Source organism: Globicephala melas, chromosome 16 (assembly GCF_963455315.2).
Source record: "Globicephala melas chromosome 16, mGloMel1.2, whole genome shotgun sequence".
Classification (NCBI taxonomy): domain Eukaryota; kingdom Metazoa; phylum Chordata; class Mammalia; order Artiodactyla; family Delphinidae; genus Globicephala; species Globicephala melas.
Window position 1 is genome coordinate 74,452,489 of NC_083329.1, and position 13,627 is coordinate 74,466,115.

Genomic DNA, 13,627 nt, shown 5'->3' on the forward strand with positions numbered 1-13,627 from the left:
GAAGAGGGAAGTGAACAGCCATGCCTTAATGAAATCAGGATGAGCTGCTCACCAAAATATTAGATTTGCTGGACCTTTGACTTTGTCCAAATCCTTTAAAAATGATGCCCATCTCTCTGATTCCACAGAGCATACCAGATACAATATCTGATCTGATGAATTACCATTTTTATTGGTCATTATTTTATATATTTAGTTCATTGGCTAAGTCAGTTCCTAGCTGTGGTATAATTTCATCTGCTTGTGCCTAAGATTAAAATGCATTTGAATTATTCATCATTCATTTCACAAATATTTTCTGAAGTCTAATATTGTTCAAGCATGGAGGATCCCGGAAGAATGTATCTTTTGTTCCAAAATGTTCACTCTTAAAAGTCAACACAAAGTGCTAGAATAATGATGGGAATAAGAAAAAGTCTGATATAATAGTAAATATCTATGACAAATATGTATATTTTTGGAGCTGTTTGATGTATTACTATAACATAACACAGATCTTCACAATCAACTCAGCGTCTATATTGTTCCTGCCCTATAATAAATATAGGATACATTTATCTTTTATATTAGATTTGAAAAATTAATCCTAATTAATTTAGGGAACCTCTCTGATTAAAGGGAGTTAATGGCAAGTGAAAAAAATAGTAAAAAATGCAAAGTGAAGTATGCTTAACCCAAGGTTCATTTCAGACACTATTAATTTCCCTCTCAATAGCTGTTTCATGTGGTGGCAGTATGGTAAATTTTAGAGAGATTTTTAATCTTCCTCTGTCCAGATCCCAGGCACTCAGTGACACAAAGAATTTAGAAAAATGGATTTATCTTACTGGAAAAGCTTTGTCTATACTAATGTAGAACCCTAAAACATAATGGACATCCCTGCCTGAATCCTTTCAAAGAAATTCCTACATGAGAAGAATCTGTGGCCTTATTACAACTCTGTTCACCACAGAGAAGAATTATACGCAAGGCCAATCCAGCTTGATCCCCAAAGGAAATACAAAGGCATCTTGTCAATAAGCACTATCCTGTACTGTGTCTAGGGATGCTCAGTGTGTATGTGCTGTGCCTCTCTGTGTATTTTGTTCTCCATTTGTCCTCCAAAATAAATATTTAGGAGAGAGCTGAAAATATCAACTGTTTCCTTAAATGTAAGGATAACTCTGCCCAGACATATTATTTGGGTAAATTAGGTCCCCTAAGGTAAAGGAGATAGCTATTCCTCATGCATTAATTTAATACCTAGGTAACAGAGTTTTCAGCATCTTTATTGGTCTCCATTACCTGAACATCGGAGGCACATTTTTGTCTTAACACGGATACTTGAACTTTTTATAATGTCAACTGTGAAACACTGATGGTTTTATATTGAAGGAAAAAAATGTCACCAGTACGAAATAAAGTTGAGTATGTTGTACATAAGGAGTGCTGACATGGACCCAAGTTTCCACTCAGCTTCAAAGAAGTTTGCATTTACTAGGTTTTTTTTTTTTGCGGTATGCGGGCCTCTCACTGTTGCAGCCTCTCCCGCTGCAGAGCACTGGCTCTGAACGCGCAGACTCAGTGGCCGTGGCTCACGGGCCCAGCCGCTCGGCGGCATGTGGGATCTTCCCAGACGGGGGCACGAACCCGCATCCCCTGCATCGGCAGGCGGACTCTCTCTCAACCACTGTGCCACCAGGGAAGCCCTACTGGTTTATTTTTAAACTCTAAATAAAATAACATCACAGTATGTCAGAAGGTGTCTTTGACGAAAACTTTCTGATGACACCTTATCTCCTTCCCTTCCAATGGGAAGCGCACCGTCTCCAGTTATGGGTGGTTGGAGTCTAAAGGAAAGACTTCAGTAACTACCTCTATGGTCTACACAGTCATTACACAGTCATTCTGAGAAAAAAAGTCTCCACTGCAGCTCAAATAAATAATCGGATTTATGTTTCTTGCTGGTGAAGAGGAGGAACTATATGTCAGACAGGCAAGAGATATGATCCCAGGTTTAACTACCAACCCCGACAAACACACATCCCTAATTCAGTTATTCTGCCTAAAAATTTACTAGTATCAACTTATTTTGCTGGGTGAATCACACAACTACGAAGGAGTGACATTTAATAAACTTTGGTAGCTGTGTTCGAACATTAATCTTATAATAATGTCACTGCCAAACTATAAAATCCCTTTGCTTCTGATAGACGTGTGACATCAGGACACTGGCTGGATGCCAATTGGTAGAAGTCGGCAATGCTTCTGGCCTAAGGGTCACTACCTGGAGGGGCAGGCAAGGGGAAGGTATCGTCATATTAGGCAACAGGCCCCATGTGGAAACGGAATAAAATTTCCTTGGTACCCTCGGTCACACCTTTTGTGCCCTTTCCCCCATTTGCTTCTGATACTTAATGTCTCAATGAATGACTTGATCCTTCAACAAAGGCTCAACTCAGATTCTTTATTCAACCCAGGCAGCAATGATCATCATCAGTTGATATCATTACTGCTATTATTATTGAAGAGCTTTAAGCCAGGCATTGACCAGATATGTTTCTATTTATAAACAATGACTCTGGCAGTTGGGTGAAGATGAGATCGAACAGGGACAAGAATAGAAATGAGAAGGTGATTTAGGGATGACAGTGGAAGACGGCTGAGACCAGAAAGTGGTGAATGTGACTTGGACTGGGGGCACGGCCTTTGACACAGAGACATGAAGATGTTAGGTCGGTGGTTCGGAACCTCAGCTGCACATCAGAATCATCTGAAGAGCCTTCTACAGTTCTGAAGTCCAGCTCCACCCTCAGAGCTACTGGCTTACTTTTCTGGGTGCAGCCTGAGCTCTCAGGAAATGACCTTTTCACAGTGAGGGCTGAGAACCACTGGGTCCCAGCAAGGCTTTGGAGGACTTGATGGATTAGACGTGGAGAGGTTAAGACGAGGGAGGTAATTTGTATGACAGCTACAAAATTGTGGCAGATGAGTAACTAGTTTACTTGTAGTGCAATTTCCAGAGAAGAAGAAGACTGGAAGCCCAGATTTGAATGTGAACTCTCCTGATGATTTCGATTTGGCAATTTTTTAAACACATGTTTATCAATTTTGTGTAGGCCAAAGAAAACTCACCAAAACTATAAAATAAACAACCTAAGATAGCCCTAACATTCAGGGGACCAGTCGCAACTTCTGCCTTAAATCAGGGAGGCTAAACTCTAATTATGGATCTCAGACTGTCACAGAATGCAGGAGTGAAATTCTCTGGAGACTCCTGGAAACACATCGATTAATTACTTGATACCTCATTAAGAATAAAGGTGACCTGGAGTATTTGGTGCACTGCAATTGTGAATTTATTTTCTCCCTCCTTCTCTCCCTCCCTCCCCCTCCCCCTTTCTAAGGAAGCATAATTTGTTTTTCCAAGGTTATGGGTTAAGGAGCAGAGCTAGGTCTTATATCTTATTAAGTCTCAGGTCTGTGCTACTTCTCAAATGTGGTTTTCAGCAGACTTTTTTGGGGGGAGGGGGTGGGCAGGGGAGCTGTTATAAAGTTTTACTTTTGAAAATACAATTTATATACATCGGACGCTTTTCTAAATATAAACCAGAATTTCAACAAGTCTACCACATTCCCAACAATATTTTGAAAGTTGAATACAATAAAGCAATGAATCTTGTAATAAAGTATCTGTTAGTGATAAAATACCACACATACACACACACACACACACACACACACACACACAGTACTCATCAAAGTAGTCTGAACTGAATTAAATCAGGAGCTCCAAGGCTTATATCTCATGAGAATCTAATTTCAGAATATTCCCTTCAAGAGTATTCATTAAACCATGAAACTTTCAAATACTGTATTTTTTTTGGTTTTATGTCATATTTATGTCATTATATACCAAGGGAGTACTTGTCACAAAACCTAAGAGGATCAAAGGATCATTAATTAATTCCCATTTAGTTCATAATTTGGTACTCAATTTTGTCCAAGACTGAACTAATTTTGGAAAAAAAAGTTTACATCCTTCTGTTAGACTTTTGAGCTACAGATACTATATCTATAAACATACCAGGGGATCTGTCATATTTCATATACTTGAGTTCCATAGGGTTGTATATTAAATCTTATTAGTTTCAGAACCATATGAGCATGGAATTTCCTTTCTCTACTGGCATGAATGTATTCTTAATTTGTATTAATCCCATAACAAAGGAAATGAAGGGTCTTGGGGAGTCTTGTAGGTCATACTATAAACACATACGCTAAGTAGAAAAGACAAAGGTCATCTCTGACACGTGAATTTTACTCTCCAGAACAAATTTCATCCTCAGTCAACAACAAGAAAAGCAGACATGGATATACACCCTTAGGTATGATTCAAAGAATGGGTAAGCAAACACTGAAGCTTTTATGTACCTGTTCCAGGTAGGATCATCAAACCAATCCAATGTATCAAGGACTGTGCTGTGTGCTGAACTCTCCTTGTAGAAAAAAACCAGATGCCATGTCACCACAAAAGCTGAAAACCAAACAAATAAAGAAGGAGTAAATAAATCTAAAACAAGATAAAAGAAGAAGTAGGATACTTGGATCACTTGATTGTGAAATGGCATTTTAATTAAATGATAGATTTCATAAATGGAGATTCATCCCAGACTTTCCCCAAATGGACTTCATCAAGGAAACCCTTTCATTCCACAATACCTGTTAGCATCCTGCTGCAGGAGTGATCCACTGCAGTTACTGGGGAAACAGTGAGCTGTGTACCCTACTTTTCCACGAGATGCCACATCTCGTAGACCCTGTCATATACGGTCACAAGTTCTCAGGTTGAAACTTCCAATAGCTGGGAGTACTTTATATGCTTCCCCATTAAAATATGCACATGAGGCACATATATTTAAAACACATATAGAAAGCTAAGTGTTGAGTTTCCTTCACAAGTTTCATAGCAAATTAGCGAAGAACCACTCATCTGACTAGTACAATTTATTTCATGGCAACAAGTATTTGACATTCATCCATCATTTTGATCAATATTTACTGAGTGAATAACATGAACCAGATATTGGGTTGAGAAAATGAATAGGACTTGGTCCTGCATTCAAAAAACCCAAGTCCACTCAAGTGGGCAAGGCCACGTTGGACCCTCATCAACCCTGAGCACTCAGTCATTGTGTTCCCAGTGCAGACAGGGTACAGGGGTGGCATCACTGAGCAGAGAGTCTTTAAGCTGAGCCTTGAATGTTGAGTAGAAGAGTGACAGGCAGACAAAGAGATATGCCGGCGAAGCAGGGGTGAGGGAGGAGAAGGGTGTTATTCAGGCAGCATGTTCAAACACAGGAAGCTGTGAGGGAGAACGGCATGTTCTGAAAGCTGCCTTATATCGGGCCTACAATAATGTGAGGGAACAGAACATGCACAAAGGAAATGGCAGAACATCCTTTTACAGATTTAAAGGGCTGTAAATCAGTCCACGGCACGGCGGTACAAACGAAAGCACCCACTCCAATAACTGTATAGAAGCTGAACCTATTCCCAAGCTCCTCTACACACGTCATCGCATCCTGGCTTCACACGGTTGAGGGGTCTGCCCAAGACCTGAAGATAACTGGTGTAAGTTCATCTGTATCATTTTTCAGATTCTGCATCGATGGGATGTCATATGGGATTTGTCTCTCTCTAACTTACTTCACTTAGTATGATAATCTCTGGGTCCATCCATGTTGCTGCGAATGGCAGTATTTCATTCTTTTTTATGACTAATATACTTATGTACAAAACAGAAACGGACTCACAGACATAGGAAACAAACTTATGGTTACCAAAACGAAGGTGGGGGAGGGATAAATTGGGAATTTGGGACTAACAGATACACACTACCATATATAAAGTAGATAAACAAGGACCTGCCGTATGGCACAGGGAACTCTACTCAATATCTTGTAATAAACTACAATGGAAAAGAATCTGAAGTGACATACATATGTGTGTGTGTGTGTGTGTGTGTGTATAACTGAATCACTTTGCTCTACACCTGAATCATTGTAAATCACCTACATTTAATAAAAATAAAAAATTTAAAAGCTTCATACAATTGGAAAAAAAAAGTGATTCGTGTAGACCAGTCCAGTGCCCTCTCTGTGCAGGGAGCGGTGCATGTGGCATGTGGTATGGACGTTCCAGTCTCTGTCCTATTTCATGACGTGTGCTTTCCCGACTGTACTGCCGTGTGGACTCCGGGTACAACCAAACCACGGCCACCATCACCTTTCCTGTTTCCAATTTCAGGAAGTCAAGCGTGGGATAGAAAAATTGTGATTAATTCCACATGTTTTCACCTGGATTTTGATATCTTTAATAAAAGAGTTCTCCGTGTGGCCATACTGAAGGCAAGACTGGTCCAGCAACCGTGGAGAAACCGGTGATTCTGTCTACACCCAGCTCTGATCCTCAAACGCCCTCTGTGGACGTAACTGTTATATATGAGCCTCTCTCAGGCCTGGTGGTTCTCGCTTCTGACTTCACCAGCACTTTAATAACTTTGCTGATGTAGTGTATGGATAAAAGGGCTTTGAACTCTAGGCAGAGGTTGGAATTAGTGCATCTATTCAGAGAGGAATGGAGTCCAGCACTCATTCGTAACATGTAAAAATGGGGAGAGAAAGCATGGAGATGAGGGCAAAGCAGGTTTAGTAATGCAAAAATGAAGAAACCTTGTCTATGACACATAGCTTATATAAGAAAAACTCTAAAGGAGCCTGTGGCATTCTCCAAAGGATGAGAAATATAGTTGCTGAGGCTGGAAAGATTGTAGAGGATTTTTTCCCTTCCTCTTCTTCTCTCTCCTCCCACTTTTTCTCTTTTAAACTCCTGAAGTGAAACTGCTTAGAATACATCTTACTCAGTTCAATTTCTCATCATGAAGGTGAGAGACTGGAAAAATATTTCGGTAGCCCTGAAATCTCCTTGCCCTCATGAAAGAGGATAGAAGTTTTTATTTTCAATGCTTTTCCAGTTGAGAAACTGTATGCTTGTTACAGGCTTTCTGAGACCTTACAACATATTAGGAATTATTTTGGCTTTAAAGAAGCGTGATGGCTTAAAAAGGCAGCTTCTGCTACAGAGGCTCTCAAGATAGAAACCAATGCCAGGCAACAGATGAACAGTAATGCCTAGAATACAGACAGACACTGGATGTAAGACAGACAAAATCCAAATGACAGTATCATCCAGATATGCAACTTCCAGCAATGACCTTGTGTAACAGCTGCTTGACAAACCACACTTGTTACCACAGAAGTAAGCTTGTTCTTGACATGCAGCAGAGAGCAGATGAAGCAGAAGCATTATTTGAAACCAAAACATAGAAGCAAATAAACGAATCAAAAATACCTGTGAGCAACCTAATGGAAGAAAACTTGGATAAGTCATTTAAAAGAGAAACTGGACTACATACAACATTCTAAAATGAGTAATTTATGGAAAAAAATTATTTCGAATGTATTTCCCATTTGTTTGTATGAATACTTAGGAAATTCATGGGGTCCAACAGATTTGACCTCAGTGATTTGCTGTATAATCCAGCATTTGCTGGCACGATAGAAATTGGTTCTCTAGAGAAACCTGACAGGGCTTCCCTGGTGGTGCAGTGGTTGAGAGTCCGCCTGCCGATGCAGGGGACACGGGTTCGTGCCCCGGTCCGGGAAGATCCCACATGCCGCGGAAACGCTAGGCCCGTGAGCCATGGCCGCTGACCCTGTGCGTCCGGAGCCTGTGCTCTGCAACGGGAGAGGCCACAACAGTGAGAGGCCCGCGTACCGCAAAAAAAAAAAAAAAAAAAAAAAAAAAGAGAAACCTGACAACTAGCCCCTGTAAACTCTGGAATGAGAAATCGGGTTCTATGAAAATTTGTACCAAAAGAACCTGGATGCTTAATCCATGCAAGAAGAAGTCGGGGCAGGTGGATTGGTAGATGAGATGAGGGAGGTACAGGCAGAGGGAAGGAGAATTAATTATTTCCCTTATGGTACTAACACACCAGGCATTGATTTCTCATCTGATCATCTCAACAACCTTGTGAAGAAGGTATCATCGTCACTAGTTTACAAATGAATTATTATTTTTTTTGAGAGGCTAATTTACTTAATACACAACAAGAAGTGGCCTGAGCTGGGATTTGAAACTGTGTTTGCCTGATACTTAGGTGATTTTCCTAATTAAAACCACAGTAATCCTCAAACAGTAAGCAATATGTAAATTTAAAAATCTCAATAGCAATCAACAAACCCAAAATTTAAAAAAGGACACAGACTGCATTAGCTACAATTATAAATAATAAAATGCAGATGGGACTATTGGGAAAACAATGGATAAACTCACATATTTTGGTGGTATTATGCATATGTAGAACCCACTGAATCACTGATCTCACACATACCTATATTTAGGGTCCTGAAATATATTCATATCATTGGACCTACTAATCCCACTCACAAATTATCCCAAAGAAACAATTCAAAATTAGGAAAATGTTCATTGTAGCATTATTCATAATACTAGTGAATAACAGAAACTATTTGTGTATCCCACAGCAGGGCATCTAAGACAATGTTTGTATATTAACTCCACAGTATATTAAGTAGCCAGTAAAGTAATAACTAAGGCACAATATAGAGACGTAACCAGAATACAGAAAATTGTGGTGCTAGGATAGAGTAGCTGTGAGTGCATTAAAAAATCTTAACCCCATTCTCATAATATATTTTAAAATTGTACTTATTTGAAATACCTACTGAATAAAAATGCAGACCCACAAACATGATATATATTTGGAACACGTGTTTACATGGTGAAATGGTCTCTAGCACATAAAATATTATTTTGTTACATCGTTAAGTATTTGACAGTGGAGGAAGGAGGTAGGAGATGAAAGAGATATACTTAGTATGATGCTGAGATTATATATATATACACATATTTTAACAGAATGGTGACAATCAATTTCTTATAATGACAGTCCACAGAAAACTTAGATTACAAAACCAAGAAGATCTGTTGACATAATTGCTAATGCATGTGATTTTAAATGAATCTATGATCAACAGTCTTTTCCACACTGTAACATAACTTTCACCTTCTTACATTCCCTCTATCCCATTTTCTAAAGGAAAAAAAAAAGCTAAAGAAAATTGGCTGAGCCTCAGAATCTCCCATTTCTTCATTTTCTTAAGACATCACCCATCTCCCAAACAGGGTCTCCTCCATCCCTGGGAAGCCATTTAGTCTTCGCAGGGCAGGGAGAAGGTGCATTTGAAGAGACAATAGCTAACTCACAGCTACTGGCTTCTGTCCCACGTAAGAACAAGGGTGAACTAGCAAGTGTTCGTCATTTGTCTCAGATGGTATCTATTCATCTCTCTCTAGTCGGGATCTCATTCCTGGTTTTAGGCAGTAAATTTCTAGGATTTGCTGCTCCAAAATATCTCCTACCCTCTAGAAGTGAGATTAAGGTGGAAAAACTACATTGCCTATCTCCTGGCTCAACAGCTCTTAGAAAGCAAAGGAACATCCATCCTAAGTCTGTAAATCTCACAAATCATTAGAAATTCACAAACCGAGCTGATCTCCCTGTGCTATGAGGCTGCTTCCCACTAGCTATCTACCTTACGTTTGGTAGTTGCTTTGTGACCGCCTGGAGGGGTGGGATAGGGAGGGTGGGAGGGAGGAAGCCGCAAGAGGGAAGAGATATGGGAACATATGTATATGTATAACTGATTCTCTTTGTTATAAAGCAGAAACTAACACACCATTGTGAAGCAATTATACCCCAATAAAGATGTAAAAAAATAAAAAATAAAAAAAATAAAAAGAAATTCACAAACCACATCCCCTGCCTCTCCCCCGGCAGTTGTTTATACATTTACATATAAAGAGAAATGCAAAATTAAATGTAATTCAAGTACTGCTCAATCTCTTTTGTGTAAGTCAGCCTTTCCATTAGCGTTCCTCTCTCACTCTTTCTTTAAACACACACACACACACACACAGTGGAGAGGGGTATGGCTTCAGTAAACTCAGGAAGAGAAGAAACATTCTGCATCTCAAAACATGACTTAGTCTATCTCCCTTGACCTATGCGGCAGGGCTCCTTATCCATGTGGGCGCTCCTAGCCCGGCTGACATTTAGAATTAGGCTCGCCACTGGCATGCATACCATTTGTTACTTCTTGACCAATTAAAGTTGGGTAGACATTTCTGTTTAACTCAGCCTCATCCAACCTCCTGCTGACAGTGCAGCCTTCTCTGACGTCTGACTGCGATGCACGTTCAGCCCTGGGGTGCTGCAGCCCTCAGGTAAGAACCACTGACACATTCTGCAGCTGTCCGGGGTCCTATCTATGCCACACCAGAACGGAAGTTCCAAGGCTTTCCTCCGACTGACCAGGCTGAACTGCTAAGTTTGCTATGATGCTGGCAGAGGGCTGCATATGAAGTAGTTGCCTGTCTTGGTACACATGTCCTTCTCATAAATACAGTCCTCATTCTCTGGGCTGAAACTCCAAGAGAGAAAGTTGGGAGGCACGTATTAGACTGCTTCACTTTCCTTCCTTCCACCGTCATTCTTGTTTTGCAGAATTCCTCGGACTCAGCAAGGGGTCATGTTTTCCTTTTCTTTCTTGGTGTTGTAGTCTATTAATATCAGAGAGTGAGCCTAGATGTAATAAGTTGAAGGGTTTTTCCACCATATATGACTGGCATTTTCTGGGCTGACCCTTGATAAACTAAAAAAATCTAGAAAATTCTTTCTCGAAAACTAACTTGGATTTCCACTTTTAGCCATAACAGAGTACAGGGATGGAGTATAACCTATACCCTGGCACCCCCCATCCCCCCAAAACCCCGAGAAAATATAATAAATGAAATAACTATTTTGAGGAATTGGGTAAGTAGTGTAGGACTGTGATGACAGAGAAGGGAAACCAAGAAGAGAACAGAAACCTGTAACTGGGCTCTTGGTTTGGAAGAGGCTTCTGGGAAGTGGGCACAGGAAGGGGAAGTCAAGCACAGCTCGGTTGCCTTACTAAATTGAGGAAGTGGTGATCAAAGTTTGAGGAGTCTAGTAGTCCTCTGAAGAAGATGCTCAACAACGTTAGTTACTAGGAAAATGTAAATTAGAACCACAATTAGATGCCATGACACCATTAAAACAACTGATTATCGTAACCTTGGCAAGGATGTGAGGTAGCTGTAACTCTCTTACACTGCTGGTAGGAATGTAAAATGATACAGCCACTATGGAAGACCGTTTTGCAGTTTATTATAAAGGTAAATATACGCTTAATATGTAGCTGAGCAATTTTACTCCTAGCGATTTACCCGAGAGAGATGAAAATATATGTCTATAGAGAAACTTGTGTATCAACGTTCATAAGCAAAGCAACTTCATTCATAATCAAACTGGAAAAAAATGTCCATCAGATGGAAGGGAGAAAGCAAATCTTGTTACTGTCATACAATGGAATTAAATAGGGATGCAATGCAATAAAAAGGGATGAATCACTGATACTATTTCACAATACCATGTATAAACCTCAAAAATATTATGTTGAGCAAAAGAAGCCAGATATAAAAGTGCATACTGTGGGACTCAATTATTATAAAAGTCTAGAAAAACGAAATCTAATCGAAGGATCAAAAAGCAGAACAGTGATTGCCTGGGACTGGGGTGGGATAGGGTGTATGTCAATTGACGAGGAAGGGCTACACAGGAACTCTGTGTGGTGATGGAAATGGCCTACAGCTTGATTTAGTGGTAATAGCACGGTAGGTAAATCTGTTTAACCTCAACCAAATATGTACTAAAAGTGAGTGCTTGTTATTGTATATACATTATATCTCAATATAATATTGAGATTAAAATTAACTTTACCTGGTTTCTTATTCTTTTATAGTATCAGAACTGATCTCTTAAAATAGTTTTAAGTAATTTTTAATATTAAAATATTACTTTAGGTACAAAAGGAAATACACAGGTCTTACATTTGTTTTAAAGGAATCCAGTGTTTGTGGGAAAAGGGTGCCACAGAAAAGAAATAAGCTGGCCATGTACTGCCACTTACTGAAGGCAGGTGGTCAGCACAGGGGGTTGATTACGTTATTCTGTCTACTTTTGAATATGTCTGCAATTTTTTATCTAAAACGTTTTAAACATCTAGTGGATTGCGTTTCTTTAATTAAGATATTCTTACTATATTAGTTAGCGGTAGATGTCTGCCTTAACTACTTCCTCTCCGCATCCTTATCTCCTGATCCTGTGTAACGTCTTTCTGCATCTTTGTTACATTTTCCATTTCATTCTCTGCTTTTCTCCTTTCATCTCTTAGTCAACAGCAATTTTCACAGAATCAACTTGTGTGACATGGATAAGTCAAGACCTGAATAATTTGAGAGAAAATTAATTAAACCTCTCAGTCTGGTCCTTTATATTCGACAATCACGAATTTCAGTAAGCCTACCTGCAGAAGAGAGGCCCTTTCAGGAACAAATGAAACAGCAAGGTGTAGAGAAACACCACTTTGTTAAGTAAAGCTGAACGACAGTCTGCTTAACGTGATGACTGAAACAAATGGAACAAGGAAACCAATTCAACACAGTGAACACAAAGAAAGAGTACGAAAAATTTAAAAGGGAAAGAAAATTGGACTTAATTATTTTCATCCTACCTTCCCCTTTTAAGGCATTCGGAGTATTGCTACCTTCAGGCAAAGCTGGCTCCAGGCTCCCAGTCACATGAGTAGGGTTCTGGTCCGGAAGTGCTGAGCCCGGTTCTGGCTAACACAGAGTGTACACAGACTCCATGCTGACATTATTTTTACAGATTTTATAAATCATTTTATAGATTTTCCAGGAGATTGAAGCTCACAATGAAGTCAGTCAAAATAGACTGATTAATGATATACTGAATAGATGGCAGTGTTCAACTATGTAGGCAGGGATGGTCTTTAGAGACATTAATGTTCCTTTCAGTTTCTTAGTGATGTATAAAATAGAAAATGGTGTTTTCCCCCGATCCTATTATCTCTAGAACTACCCGTGGTTTCTGTGTATAAGATCCCAAACTGTTTTTCTAATGAGCAAAAGAGTGGACAAAAAACATGTACTAATTACCAACAAAGAACGTAAGTGCTGCAATCACACTCTGATGTGCTAAATTAGAACTTTGTTCTCCAGAATCTAACCCATTATGGACAAACTGAGAATTGTTCTTAATGTTAAACTAGAACAACAAGGCACAGGGTGTTTAAGAGTGGAAGTTGTGCAGGGGCTACACACAATCCTATTATCACAGAGCTCTCATTTTCCTTTAGACACATTCCTTTTCTAAGTATATCTTCTAGTAAAACGTTTCACCTTAGGAGCAAACTTAAAGAACAAAAATTTTAAAAAGAGTCTGACTATAGAACAAGGGATATAGAAAAATTCCTAGGATAGGGACATATGACACCTGTCTCTTTACCAAGATGTTCTACATTTAATTATTCCAAAGAAATGCACAGGTAGAAAGCATGATATACTAGTGTCTTTGTGGGATGTAGAGAAGTGTAATTATCTTCGTTGCCTTTGGGAA

At 39.4% G+C, this 13,627-nt stretch overlaps 1 protein-coding gene across 6 annotated transcripts in view; it reads right to left on the reverse strand.

Annotated features, from left to right (window-relative positions):
- Positions 1–13,627, reverse strand: part of CHRM3 (cholinergic receptor muscarinic 3) — a 538,512-nt gene that overhangs the window by 263,435 nt on the left and 261,450 nt on the right. For 5 of the 6 annotated variants that reach the window (XR_009559345.2, XM_060286380.1, XM_060286377.1 and 2 more), the window contains exon 4: positions 4,414–4,516. The exons of the other annotated variant lie outside the window; for it this stretch is intronic. The gene's annotated coding sequence lies outside the window, so the exon portion shown is untranslated. The remainder of the gene's footprint in view (positions 1–4,413; positions 4,517–13,627) is intronic. 6 annotated transcript variants of the gene reach the window in all.